We start from the raw sequence: 15748 nt of genomic DNA, 5'->3' as shown, positions 1-15748 counted from the left end.
AGGGATGGAAATACACTGACTGATCAGAGCAGTAGTTGCCAGACTTATTTCAATTTTTTTATTACAAATATGGCAAGAACATGCATATACTATTTTCCTTTCCTGATGTCACATTAATTCTGCATTTTTTTGGCTTTTTCTTTCATATATATACATCTCATAGAGAGATCAGATTATAACATGCTCTAGTTAACTCAACTGTTAGCAAAAGGTCAATTACCTAGGGAAGATTGGGTGCAAGTTTCATGTGATTCTCACGATGTGGGGGTTGGAATTAGTCTCCCTAGCAACCTTAAATATGTATTTCAGTACTGTTTAAATAGTTGGGGTTTCCTTTTTAAGTTGAAACTTTATTTTGTATTTCTAGGTTTAACAAAGTTCACATTTTTAAACTACGTTTTCTTTTTAAGGCATTGTCAAAGAACATTAGTAGAATGTCTGCTCAACCTCAATGAAGGGTGTTTTGTTTGGGAATTTTCTAAGGTTTTAAAAGCACTTAATTATTTTAGTTGACAGGAATCCCTTGAGTTCAGGGACTGTAGGAGCACAGATGGGAAGCTATGGAGTGAGGGAAGGCAGCTGTGGAGGGGAGAGGATTTGCAGCCAGAGAGCTGGCAATATCAGTTTCTCAGCCCCAGCTGTGTTCAAGAACAGTCCTGGCAGAGCTTACAGGCATCTATGGCTGGCTTGGAGAGAAGCAGGAACTAGCATGACATGACTCTAATTATGTTGTTTCATATTAAACCCTTTTGCTAGTGCCACCATAGAGTTGTGCAGGTGGGGGAAGTGAAATGCATGGATAGGTTGCTGGTGTCCTAAGACCAAAGCCCAGCATGCTGACCACTATTGTCTCGTTCTCTTCTTGTACTCCCCGTCTGTCTATCCATCTGTTGTCTTATATTGTAAGTTCTTTGGGGCAGGGACTGTCTTTTTGTTCTGTGTTTGTACAGTGCCTAGCACAATGGGGTCCTGGTCCAGGACTGGGGCTTTTAGGTGCTACGATAAAACAAATAAATAATAATGTTCTGAAAGAGCTCTGGCCTTTTCTATTGCTACTTGCCCCTTTTCTCTCAGCTTTGGGTTTGTGCTGGTTGTAGAATGATTTCATTATCCATTAAAATTGCCTTAGAATAATTTAAAACACCCACAAAATTCCACCAGTTAATTGGACCCCAGGATGCCTAAATTAATTTGGCAGAAAAAGCTGTTTATGTCCATGAAAATTTTAAATTTTTTGATTAAATTAATTATAACTAAAATTTTCATTTTTAATGAAAAAATAACCTGTGTCAAATTTTAATCAAAATGGAACTGATTTTTTGCAAAACACTTTGATTTTTGACAAAATTATATTTTTAATGAAAAAAGTGTTCAGTTGAAAAATATCAATCCGCTCCTGGTTTATACACTGATTAGTGACCCTAATCTTCATCCTAAAACCCCTCTTCCTCTCCCCTGCTCTTTCTGAGCCTGTTACCCCTCCCCCCCAGCATTCAGATGTGTCTAAAATTAAGATATTTGCTCAATGTTCATACTTCAGTGCAGTAGAACTGGACAGCTCAGCAGCAGGCAGCACCCATCCAGATTTAATGTAACACACCTGGAATAAGCAGGGAGTTTCTTGTATGTATTTGGAACTTGTAGAAATGTTTCTGGAATAGCCTTTCCTTTCATTTTAAAGGGCATAGAATCTTCTTGTTAAAAATAGTGCATGGCTATTAAGCTACTTTGTGGGTTGTTTGCATGAACTGAGATGTGACGCTTTCTGGGATACCCAGGGTTATGAGGCACTTCACTATTACCTGCTGGTAGCATTAGGAAGACTTGTCTGTGCCTGCCGTGAGTCAGCTCTCAATTTCCTGGCAACAGAAAGCCCTCTGTTTTAGGCTCTCCTGTCACTCTGCAGGTTAGCGATTGGAACATTCCAGCACTTGCGCCCTGTGAGCATTTCCCTGGGTTGTTCAGCTGCTGGTTCACTGGACACTCGAAATATTTGCAGACTTGCTTCTTCCCAAGAAGCAGTACACCCCAGCTTGCCAGTTTCACCTCTGATGGCTTCTTTGCTTAACACGCCACTTGGATGTGTTTATAGTGAAAACAGATGTTAGTCTAGTTAACAAAGAATAGAGATTCAAATAGTAGTAAGTAGAAGTATTGGAAACAAATGGTTACATATAAAATAAAATCATGACACACATTCTGGAACCTAGACTTAATTAACAAGATGCTCTCACATCTAACAATTATCGCTGACCCAAAATCCTTGCCATATCTAGATGGCCAGGTTGACTGTGACCTTTTCTTTCCTTAGTCGAGCGTGATGTCAGTTTGCCTCCTTGGTGAAAGATCCAGGATGTCGCTTTCCACTCTAGATACACCTGAACAATCCTTTGTCTTTATTCATAAACAGGACACACCCCTGTTTGTTTTTCTTCCTGTAGATTTCTTCTCTTGCACATTTCACAATATCTCAATTAGCCCTTTTCTCCATATGCAAATAACCATTCATTGTGAGGCACAGTGTACCAAATGGCCAAATGGAGATAGATATCTGTTACCTTCTGCTTGAAAAGACCACTTCTGGAGGTGGCCACTTCCTGGTGGCCTGCCTTAACTCCTAGACCTTAAGAACATTTTTGGTATAGGTACATAACTCCTTAGATATTATCAGTACATACATTTCACAATGATTATGATGACCAGGGAGCTACTGGCTCTTAGTGGAGACCTCACACACCACTCTATGGTGAACTATTTGCAAATCTCTGACCCAAGAGATGCCTGTAAAACAGTATGCATCCCGTGTCCTCTGCCAGAGATCCCTCTGTCACAGATGTATATAGATAATATGTATAAGCTGAATGTATTAAGATATCACTTGAAGATGTTAATATTCATCACTTACACAACTCTGTACACATTCAAGGCATGGAACAAGCATTAACTTCCACAGTATCATCTGTGCAAATATTTTCCCAATTTGCAGTTAGTGAAACTGAGGCAGGTATGTAAATGACTGACTGAAACTCAGAAGAGCAGTTTGAGCCTAACTCATTTCATTTCTGTTGAGTTGGATGGATGTTCTTTGAGCTCTGGAAACAGTTTCTCCTGCCTTCTATTCCCGAGATGCTTTCATATGAGAAACTGAGGTGTATATGGCATCTCTGCTCATGCTTCCTTTCCTGACACATCCACTTTGGGAAAGGGCACAGGCTGGGGTGATGAGTCCCTAGAACTGCTCCCTCCAGCCTGGATCAGGGGAAAGGGACCTTGCTGCAGTCCTCCCAAAGCCTGGGAGAGAGTGGTGACAAGCCTCAGGAGGAACAGAGGTGAGGCTTAGGGGGCTGAATTGCTGGAGGAACAGGAGAATGAATGATTTGGAGGTGGGGGCAAAATTAATTGCTAGGCAGGGATGCGCAGATGTGGAGGTGAGAGCTTCTGCAGTGGGAGCCATCATCATGCCTTACCCAATATATTTCTCACAAACAGGATGGGCAGAGAGTTTAAAAATCACCACTGGCCAATAACCGCATTTTTTGGACTTACGATTTTTGCTCTCTTGAAATTGGCAGTATGGAATAACTGAAGACAATTGCTAAATGCAGCATAGTAAGTATTTGGCCTGGGAAATAGGAACTTCAGAATTCTAATCTTTGCTCTGCCACTGACACAGTTTGGCCTTGAGTAAGCCACATCACTTTTCATTGTTTCATATTCCCCACCCGGTAAAATAGGGAGGATAATTGCATGTGTCAAGACTGTGGGGATCACACAGTTAATTATAGCACTTTTAGAAACTAGTATAGCTGCAGAAACAGATTTGTACAGTAACCAGTTATTAGTTCTTATGAAGGGAAATTCTAATTAAAAATGTAACTTGTTATGCTGGAAGATGTTAATAGCTGCTGTCAGGCATGTGAGATCTATGGGCAATTACAGACTTTGTTAAAACTGGTGGGTATGCAGCAGCTAGCCATCCTTCATTCAGGCTAAATGGAAGACAGCACAAGCCACTGTCTGAGGTGCTAAGCTACATGGAAATCTGAGCCATGTGGACTGAAGAGGTTCTTTGTGGACTGATTGCAAGTGCAGGGGCTGGGGGAAGGGTGACCAGATAGCAAGTATAAAAAATTGGGATGGGGGTAGGGGGTAATAAGTGCCTCTATAAGATAAAGTCCCCCAAATCAGGACTGTCCCTATAAAATCGGGACATCTGGTCACCCTAGCTGGGGGGCATTGATAGTTTGTAGCTGCATGTGTCTGTGTGAAAGTAACCAGACAGCAGTCTTGGGCATTGTCCTGAGGGTGAACAGAGATGGAGCTCTCTGGGGCACAGGATTGGCTGGAAAGGTAGGCTTGGAAATTGTTATTGTTACTAAGGAAACTGCCTACAGCTGTTTGTTTCTACTGTGTTCAGGGAAGCAGGGCTTTTGTATGTGCTTTGTAAATAACCAGGATTTTACTGAAGAATATACCTGCTGTGTATCATCCATGTCTCCTCCTACTGGAAACAAACCAGAAAGCCCCCAAATATTGGTGAACTGCTCAGGCCAAATGGCAACAAACCAAATGAGTTTTTTATTAAATATCAAATGGAACATCTTTTGCCCCTATGATAGATACAAATATGGTGAGATCTGTAAGCAGCATGACTATATTAGAAAAACCACCATTGCACTATGGAAATCCTTAACCCTAGTTTGGCTACATTTAAAATAATTAAACAGAACATCATAACATGGCAGATAATAAGGCTTATGGTTTGTTGTCTGATATAACATCTTATTGCTTCAGTTTTTACAGCCACGCTTGTGGAACAGTCAAGTGATGTGTTCTCTTAATTTGCTGAGAAACCCTGTATTTGTCTTTTCTTAGTCCTTGACTTTATAATCTGCTGCATGAGAGGCAGATTCCCTACAGCCACAAGGAGCCTCTCTGACTTAAAAGGGACTCCATATAGGCATGAGGAGCAGACTCCTGATCCAAGAGGGGATTGTGGGGGCTTCTCAAAACTGTTGTAGGGGGGTTGCAGGATTGCTGTACTCACTTCTATGCTGCTTTCAGAGCCCAGCTCTGGCACGCCTAGCTGCTAGTCATGGCCAGGGGTGGATTAACATGTGGGCCCTGCAGTGGTGGAAACCCCGAGCCCAGGCAGGAGCCAGGGGCAGAAGCCCCAAGCCTGGGTGGCCTAGAGTGCAGGTAGGAGCCGTGGGAGGTAGTAGCCCTGAGCCCAGGCACCTTGAGCTTGGGCAGGAGTCATGGGGAGGGGGAGTGCGGAAGCCTGAAGCTCGGGCAGGAGCTTCGGGGGGCGAAAGCCCCAAGCCTGGGCAGGAGCTGCAAGGGGCAGCACCCCCCATTCCAGGTTCCCCAAACCCAGGCAGGAGCCACAGGGGGTAGCAGGCCCCAACCCAGGAGCCACAGGGGGAGGGTGCCACTCTCACTTCTGTGCTGCCTGTGGAGGTGGGTGTAATCTCTCCCCATAACAGCTGTGCAGGGAAAGGACAAGTCCTGTTCCTCCCCAGCCTGGCTGATTTCAGGGACATCAGATTTCATGAGGAAGGGCTTATTTCATGGTCTATGACATGTTTTTCATGGCTGTGAAATTGGTAGGACCCTAAAGATAGAATCATAGAGATTCCACCACCTCCCTAGGTAACCCATTCCAGTGCTTCACCACCCTCCTAGTGAAAAAGTTTTTCCTCATATCCAACCTAGACCTCCCCCACTGCAATTTGAGACCATTACTCCTTGTTCTGTCATCTGCTACCATTGAGAACAGTCTAGATCCATCCTCTTTGGAACCCCCTTTCAGGTAGTTGAAAGCAGCTATCAAATCCCCCCTCATTCTTCTGCAGACTAAACAATCCCAGTTCCCTCAGCCTCTCCTCAGAAGTCATGTGCTCCAGCCCCCTAATAATTTTGTTGCCCTCTGCTGGACTCTCCAGTTTTTCCACATCCTTGTAGTGTGGGGCCTAAAACTGGACATAGTACTCCAGGTGAGTACCAATGTCGAATAGAGGGGAATGATCACATCCCTTGCTCTGCTGGCAATGCCCCTGCGTATACAGCCCAAAATGCCATTAGCCTTCTTGGCAACAAGGGCACACTGTTGACTCATCTCCAGCTTCTCATCCACTTTAACCCCTAGGTCCTTTTCTGCAGAACTACTGCCTAGCCATTCGGTCCCTAGTCTGTAGCAGTGCATTGGATTCTTCTGTCCTAAGTGAAGGACTCTGCACTTGTCCTTGTTGAACCTCATCAGATTTCTTTTGGCCCAATCCTCTCATTTGTCTAGGTCCCTCTGTATGCTATCCCTACCCTCCAGCATATCTACCACTCCTCCCACTTTAGTGTCATCTGCAAACTCGCTGAGGGTGAAGTCCGCGCCATCCTCCAGATCATTAATGAAGATATTGAACAAAACCGGCCCCAGCACACTCTGATACCGGCTGCCAACTAGACATGGAGCCATTGATCACTACCCACTGAGCCCAACGATCTAGCCAGCTTTCTATCCACCTTCTAGTCCATTCATCCCAGTGCAGTAGTCTGGGAGATTATCTTGTTTGCGAAGACAGGGGCAAAAAAAGCATTGATTACATTAGCTTTTTCCACATCCTCTGTCACTAGGTTGCCTCCCTCATTCAGTAAGGGGCCCACACTTTCCTTGACTTTCTTCTTGTTGCTAACATACCTGAAGAAACCCTTCTTGTTACTCTTAACATCGCTTGCTAGCTGCAACTCCAAGTGTGATTTGGCCATCTTGATTTCACTCCTGCATGCCTGAGCAGTATCTTTATACTCCCTGGTCAATTGTCCAATCTTTCACTTCTTGTAAGCTTCTTTTTTTGTGTTTAAGATCAGCATATTTCCTATTCTTTCTACATATCAGGATGGTTTGTTCCTGCAACCTCAATAAGGATTCTTTAAAATACAACCAGCTCTCCTGAACTGCTTGTTCCTGTGTCATAAACTATGCAAACACAATGAAACTGCCCACAGAACGCCCAATTCTCATCCCCTCATAAATCTGATTGCTGCAAAGGAGAATTTTTAAATAGTGTGCCTTGCACTGAGCCCTAAAGGGCAATACACTGGTGTTATTTTGGACTGGGGGAAACCTGTTCCAGAGTTGAGCCCCTCACAGAGAACACGCTGTTGCCTACCCTTCTTATTTAAAGCAAGAGGGATTCAGCGCGAATGCCCTGTCGACTGTTACAAATTTCTCAGCAACAGAATATTTGTCTCTTTAATTGTAAGAACAGTAAATACTACTACATGCTGAAAGGTGTCTGACAAACAGTTACAGCCACCATTTCAAATAATTTTGATCAAGACTACATCCTTGTTTACCTGTGAGATGACTGTGCAGTCAGCCTATACCAAGTAGGGCCTGTATTAAAAAAACACCAGTTTTTTTATTGGTGTTGCTGTGATCTGTGATTGAGCACCAGCTTGGGTCTTTCTGGGTTGGTAATCCTGGCTGTTTGTATGTGGGAAGAATTATCCCAGATGCAGGTTTTGGAACTAGACGGGTGTACATAGAATCTACCAATAATCTTTTCTCAGTGCGAACTGGATCTCCAAACAAGTTTGTTATGCTCTCATTGCAGAGGCCCTGCTAAACACGTACTGTTTGTTGTTGTTAAACAGCAGCTAAATTACAACTGTCTCATTCCTAACCTGAGAGGGTAATTGCTATGAGGACTATATAGTGTGTTCTAAAATTTAAATAATCTGGCTAGCAGGCTAAAGGGACTGATGATCAGCAGACTCCTTGTGTAGCCAATCTGGTATTTTAAGTATATTTGATGAAGCATGAACTAGCAAATATATAACAAAGGGAATTTCTCATTATTTCAGTATGGAAAATGTTGTTGTGGTTGTGGCTGAAGAGTGCAAGTCAACAATCAAAGCACACAAGATGTACAGCTAGGAGTTCTTTAATTTCTGACAGCAGTAAACAAGCTTGAAGTTGCTGAATACTACAGTAGCAAGGAATACAATTCTTAAACTTGCTCCCTCTAGCGACCGAGTGGGGTATTCAGTCACTTTATGCTCATAGTAAGGGACATCTCCTGCCTCAGTTAAGGTGGGTATGAGCTTTCTGTTTAAGAACTGATTTTTTTTCCAAAGTTCTTTAAAATCCATATGCATACTCTTGGACATTGCTGTGCATCCTCAGTACTGGGGTGTAGAGTTGCTGCAAATGTGAAATTTCTTGTTTATGACATTTCTGAGCGACAGTGGCCAGAAGATAAGGACCCATCAGTAAAACATTCACATTCTCATGGATTTGTTTGCACATACCTGTGGCTCATATTGTTGCACTGATTTCCCTTGAAAACTGATGTTGCCCAAATGGGTTTGATCTCTGGGGCTCATCTGTGAGCAACACAGGGAGCAATATAATTGTGAGCACTACTCCTTGAGCCTAGGGACTTGAAATTTGAATCTTGCCCTGAGGGGAGTGGCATGCTATTCACATTAATGCTCTCAACCTGCTTTTGTTGGTATCTGGGTTACACTGGGATTACTTTTGGAAATCTGAGTGGTGTGTACAATTTTGAAGATGTTCAGCACCCCACACATGTATTCTAATGCCATCTACTTGTCTGCCCAAGATGAACCAGAGACAGTGTAGGGAACAGAACTGTGTCCGGGATATGAAGCCTGGTATGGGGATGAGAGTGCAGGCTGATGTGACAGGAACTAGCTGCGACTCTGAAAATGATACTAGACAGTATCATTGGCACAAGAGTCTTGGCAAGGGCAAATCAGTTCCATTGCTGAACTCTGCTGGACAGAACTAGGAATGACAGAATGGATCTATGTTCAGTGCGCAAGGATTGGGGATGAGAACACCTACTGAGATCAATGGAGCAGTTCATCCCTCTCAATGCTATTGTTTTTTGTTTTATTTCTATGGGGTGTTCTCATTCCAGTGAGACCTGAGATGAAGGGGCCACCTCCCATCTCTGTGTGCAGAGCTCCTTCACCCTGTACTAGTACACTGAGTGGATTTTCCATCAGCTAGCAAATGAGATGTGCTCAGGAAGCCCATTGTACCACTCTTATAAATGCCCTTTGATCTCCATGCTCTGAAAAGGAACAAGGCAGTCTTAGGCAACCTTAATTCTTCATTAACAACATGTTTTGAAGTGATTTACCCTGAGTATGACATTTGTGAAGGAAAAGTTTGAAGGGCTTAAAACAACACTTTTCAGGGAGTGCCTTCTGCACTGCCAGGGACATACCGGCTTTAACATCTGTCTCACACGAATGTGAATTCATCTGTACATATAACCTGATTAGAAGGAGAACCCAAATAGCTCCGAGATTGAATTAGAAGCATGAATCTACAAATAATTTAATTAAAACCTCTTTCCATGACATGCAGGCTCCATGTGTTGATTTAATCTAGACACTGAACACTTTTAAATCTGATTCCCTAATGCACTTCGATCCTCTGCACTTTTGGGGCATTTCCTCAGCCAGTGCAAAGCTAAGCCAGGGTAAATTGTCAGAACTCTGTTAAAGTCAATGCACCCATGACAGTTTACACCAGCTGAGGACCTTTGCTCTATCGAATAGCTTTGTTTACAAGACTGAATATTCGAAGTTCCATAAAGGATCCTTCCTCTCTTACCTACTCCATAGATTTTTATACCATGCTTATCATGAGAACCTTAGAAGTTTCTAAAATTATTTTTTATTAGTAACTTCTATTACTTACATTTCTCTCCTACATTGAGATGTTTATGATGCTGATGAACATGGGAAACCTAAGTTAAATAAGTGAGATTTGCAAATAGTTTTGAAGATACTGAGAGTCATTGTTATAGGGTGGATGTGTTCTGGAGTGAGTTGCACAGCTGTGTCCAACTGCCAAGAAAACTCTGCAACTCATGTTCATGAATTTTATCCTTCTTGTTAACAATTCCATGGCTGGCAGGAGTGGCCTTTGCCGTGCAGAGAGGTTTTGAATCCCAAACCTCCCTCCGGCCTGAACTTAAGTGCCTAAGTCCCTTTGAGGGGCAGATTGAATGACCTCTCTCATCAGCAGTTCCTGGGTGCTTAACTCAGGGCTATGAATTCCACCGGGTTGCAAGGTGCCTAACAGTTAGATACTGGAACAACTATGTCCCTTTGTGGATCTAGTCTTACATCTGTAAACAAGAAGTATGGTCTAATGGATTGAGCAGCACCTGGAAGTAAAGAGTTCTACTCCTGGCCCTGCCACAAACCTTAGGCGCCCAATTTTGAAAATGTTGGCTTTAACCAATCAGGGTGTTTCCCCATCTGTTAAATGAGAGTAAGAATACATACCTCACAGGAACGTTGTGATGTGTATTCAGTCTGTCTTGGTAAAGTGATTCAAGTGCCTCATGTACAATGTGCTAGATAAATGTGGAAATTATTATAATAAATATTTTAGTTTTAAATCCACTGGAAATCCCAGCCTAAATAACAGGGGTAGGGTTTTGAAATATGTTCCCTGGCGTGTCCTGCTGCCTGGCCCAGAGGCTGTTTGTTCCACTCTCAAGCAATGCTGCATGATGTTTAATTATCACCGGATATTATTGATGGCTGGAACTTTGTCTTAAAGTCCCTTTAGAATTGAATTCTTCACCTGTAAACCTAAACAGAACACAACTGGTTTGGTCTCTACAAAAAGATCAGTGCAAACTGAACTAGACTCATTTCTCTGAGTGGTTAGTACGTACTCTTGTAATTTAAGGGCAGAGCAGCTGTAGCAGGGAAAGTGGCCCTTATGCTCTTGTTGATCAGATTTCTACAGATGCCATGTACAGTAGGAAATACTGACATCAGGTGGCCTATTAAATTAATCACAGGGATGCCTCTCATTAATTTCCCCTCTCAACTTCTCTTGGTTAAAAATGTCAATGAAACAGCTGCTGCCAACTAACTGCCCTGGCTAATGTATTTTGACTGACTGTGCCTTTCAAGTAAAGCACTCAGCCTTTCAAGCAAAATATACACAGTGCGTTTATTTACATGTTGTAACTGCAATACTCCACTCTCTAGCACAGGATTTTAGTTACAAAAAGAAGAGCTTATATAAGCTTGATAACTTGTCTCTCTCGCCAACAGAAGTTGGTCCAATAAAAGATATCTCACCCATCTTGTGGGCAGCTGCAAGCCGTTTTAAGCCAGCCCATGAGCCACACCATGCAGCTTGGCCTGGCTCCCGCTGGGGAGCTGGTGGGGGACCTCACCACCAGGCTCGGACCCACTCCCCTGGCTGGGGCCCTGGGTCGAGGGGCTGGACCATGCTGCTCAGCCCTGCTCTGGCGCTCCAGCTAGGGTGCTGGGTCAGAGCCACACCATGTGGCTTGGCCCCATTCCAACATTTCAGCTGGGGCACAGGGTCAGGATGTCTGTCCTTTACTAACAAAACTTAACCCTGCAGAGAAATAAGTCACTATGAACAAAATACAAATTTAGGGATAATGAGGGAGTTAGATTTAGGCTCTTTTTCTACTTATAATAAGAGATATACCCATCTCCTAGAACTAGAAGGGACCTTGAAAGGTCATTGAGTCCAGCCCCCTGCCTTCACTAGCAGGACCATTTTTTGCCCCTGATCCCTAAATGGGCCCCTCAAGGATTGAACTCACAGACCTGGGTTTAGCAGGCCAATGCGCAAACCAAGCTATCCCTCCTACCCCAATTACTTGTGAGCAATTCTAGTAATTCATTGGCAAACTACAACAAAATGTGATTGCTATGAAAAATCTCTTTGGTGGGAGAAAGTAATTATTTAGACCATGGCTCCTGAGGAGAAATTAGGATAAGGCAAGGCTGGAATTTGATTGATAGGAAGCTAGAGTCAGTTTCCCATTGTAAGAGTTTTATTTTTGAATGAACAAACCTGTAGCTGTTTCAAAGACAAAGGCTCTTCTGTGCTGACATGGAATCTCTTCCACTGGTTACACTGAATTCTTTTCAAAAACTACCTTCCTTTTGAAAGTATTTTGTTTCTAGTCTCACTACAAGGATTTCACTTTCAAGGCCCTTTATAAGCCATCAGTGCCCTACCTACTGCCTCTCATTCACTGAGATATCAGTTCCTGTCTCTGATCTGCCAGTGTTGCCCGCTTTCATTACTCTCCTTTGCTGTGATACCTACAAAAAACTGGACAATGGGTTGGTTATTGGTGTGCTGAGACCTTCGCTTAATACTATCTCATTGTTTCTTTGTACTCCCCCATCCATCTGTCTTAGCCATTGGTTGTCTCTAGTGTCATACATAGTTTGAAAGCTCTTTGTAGCAAGAACTATCTTTTTGTTCTGTGTTTGTACATAACTTACCAGAGCAGCAGGGTCCTGGTCAATGAATAGGGCTCCCAGAAGCTATGATAATACAAATGAGTTAAAAGTATATTTCAAAGGCTGGACATCATGTAGCCATTTTGGACAGGCCTACTTTATTCACACTAATATACTGGCCATGTCATTATTTTGTGTTTATACTGTGGTAGTACATGTTGGTCCCTCTATTCTAGGCACTGTATAAATGCATATGAAAACACTATTTATGCCTCAAAGAGCTTATGATAAATTTTCCTTTGACTCCAATTTAGGATTCATCCAAATCAGTACTCAGGCAAATCTTTGTGATTAACAACTTTATATTGACTTCTGTGTAATGTATGGAGCGGAGGGGGGCTTGCTCAGTAAGCTGTATCTCTGCTTCTACAAAGTGTATTTTTAAAAGTAGCTCTGGAATCAATTAACATACAAAAAGGTCATGCAGGTTGCAGTGTATGCGGTAAATGAGTCCCTTATCTGGTGCAAATTAAGTACCTGTTGTCAGATTACCAGCCACTATTAGTATAATCAAAAAGAGTACATGTAAAGCAACAGCCAATGAAGCATCTACTTAACCTCTTTTGGTTCTTCTTTTGAATACTAAAGGGAAACTGTCAAGGCTGGAGGGTTTAAAATTAGACTAGCTTTGATTGATTTCAAACAGGCACAGTACACTGCCAGTCTGCTTGGCCTGCCAGCTGTTCTTGTGAAGGTTACCAGCTGCCAGACAAATGCACAAACAGCCAGCAGGAATCTTGTGTTTATTTTTTATTTATCTAGCACGTTCAGAGTGAATGGCACTTTCTGGATATGACCCTTGGTCAGAGCTGTTTACCATCTAATTTAGGCTGATAAGCAGAAATGGTAGTAAACTACAGGAAGGAGGGGAAACAGAAAAGCTGCTGTTTGGAGAGCACTAGGCTCACAACACTTGGGTTATTTCATTTTGTGGTTTTTGGGGACAGGTTTCTTGAATGGGCATTTCTGGTACATTTACAGGATGATTCAGCATATGGGAACAGCCAGTGATAGCTGAGGTTGGTGAGGAAGAAAAGAAATCTCAGCAGGAGAAGGAAGGGGGTTGGCCCAGGAGCTGGTGTGTGGCCTAGTTGAAAAGCTGGGATAACGTTTTAGCACAACTCTCCTACATTTCTCAACAGCCAGAATCATGCATTTAAAAGTTAATTTTTAGGGAAGGTTTGATTTTTGTGTATAAGGTCACTTTAACATGCAAGTACAACATATTGCAGGCCTGGATAATATTCCTTATCCAGACAGATGATTTAATGTTCTAAATTAAAGTTCTCCATAGAAAATGTCCATATTAAATTGCAGCTTAAAGGAATTTTTATGACCAAGTTTATTCCTACCCCCATTCCTACTCCTGCTGGCAGGTGTAGCTACAATATGTATTATAAAAATCCATGTTTATTACAGTGAAGATTCACTTTGACACAGCTGAATTCTCATAAAAAAGATGTTTTTAAAAGCTTTGCTTTTATTTTCTATACTGGAGCTGAACTACTGGTCTGGCATAAAGGGTAAACTTAAGCCAGATCTCAGTTTCAGAGTGGTTTTTTTACTGCGATTGGATGTAGTGAAAGCTTTAACAAGTTCCTGGGAGAGGAGCTCACTGTGACACAAATACACAATGATATGTAACCATCTCCAAGAACAGCATTTATACACAATGCCAAGAAGGGGCCTAAAGTGCAGCTAAATAAAAATGCCTGCCAAATCTGCATCTTTCTATACAAAGGAGAATACTGCACTGCATGATCTTTTTAAAATGAAGTTACAAAATTATGAAGCATAATCCAGAAGATAATTGAGCCTAATCATAATCAAAACATGACTCCCATTGACCTCAATGAGAACTGATTTGAGCCCTCAGGGTACATCTACCATGCACAACAAGTAGCCTGTGGGACTCTGGTTTCTAGACTCAGTATTTCCAAGCCTATGCTTGAGCATCCACACTGTTTTGTAAACCTGTGCTTCCGCCTGTGCTGACTGTGTCCATAGTGCACTACGCTGACCTGAGTCATGCTGTTTCTGGAGGTGCATCTGCCAGGGTTCCTAGTGCCCGTGTTAAATACAGCCACTCCAGGGCATGGTTCATAGTGGATTTTGGGAGAATTTGTCTGTCCAGCCTGCGTGAATTGACTAGAAGTGGTGGGGTGAGTGGAAGGCAGGCTTGCTCTTCAGTGTCCAGCCCAGGGCCTTCCCTCCCCTTGTGTGATTAGGCTAGGGCAGATGATGGTCTGTGGGTGACTGGTGCCCCTGCACTGGGCAAGGAGGGCATTTTTTTTAAATAAAAAAAAAAAGAGAAGTCACAGTAAACAGAACTGTAACTCTTACTAAATTTAGTGACTACTCCATGATTTTTGACTAAAAAAAATGCTGTAACAAATTACAGCCCAAGCCCTAGCTTGTGGACCTGACTGCAACAGGCCTGGGAAAAGGAAGTTCAGCTATCTGTAAGATGTTGGTTGAATGTGTATTTGGCAGATTGAAATCCCGTTAGCTGGGCCTTCAGACCTGTTTGGATAACAGGGTTATCAATGCTATTGGTGTCCTTGTGGCCTGTGGCTTTCTGCACATCTGGGAGGACAAAGGAGAAACTGTCAATCAAGAGTGGATTCAAGGAACTCCTGGATTTCCAAACTGGCATGCACGGCCAGAAAGTGCACCTGTCATAACTGGGGCTGCATCCCCATGCACAGCAAAAATGATGGATGCTTTGTGCACTTATGTAACAGGCTTATGTGATCCCATGCAGGAGGAAGAAGGAAGCAGCATTTGTAAGTGAGCTGTCCCACAGGACAGGGGCTTGAAGTATAAACTGAATTATAGGATTAAATATAGGAATTCTTGTTCACATGGCAGTATCTAGCCTCATGTCAGGGACTTTTTAAATCTTCCCTTCAATCCCAGAGAAGCTAGCAAAGTTGAGGGTCTTCATGACAAACTATTACCTAAGCTTGAGAGAGGTACGCTTTGGTTGGACCTCAGTCCTGCCTGTCTGTGTTTCAGTCTTGTACATTATCACAAAAATACATGTAGGAGGGAACAGTCCACACACCCTTAAATCCAATTCCTATGCTATATATGATTCCGTTGAAGACTATATCCACTATCGAATTGACACTATACATTAAGTTTTCCTCTAATTTTCTACCTCATTTAAATTTTACACCTTGAAGCAAGGAAAAAGTTTATTCTTTACTTCACCTTCTAAAACGATGCATGATAACTAGAAGAGTTAAATATAGTGGCAGACTGGTTTTGCTGCACTGTATAAGTTTATCTTTTCTATACAATAAAATTATAGATGTGCCAAACCTGAAAGCTCTCATGCAATTCAGAAGCTTCTATTCCATCAACCTTCTGCAGTAAAACAAAACAAAAC

The sequence above is a fragment of the Gopherus evgoodei genome, chromosome 9 (genome assembly GCF_007399415.2).
Source record: "Gopherus evgoodei ecotype Sinaloan lineage chromosome 9, rGopEvg1_v1.p, whole genome shotgun sequence".
Taxonomy (NCBI): Eukaryota; Metazoa; Chordata; order Testudines; family Testudinidae; genus Gopherus; species Gopherus evgoodei.
Note: the sequence above shows the minus strand (reverse complement) of the source record.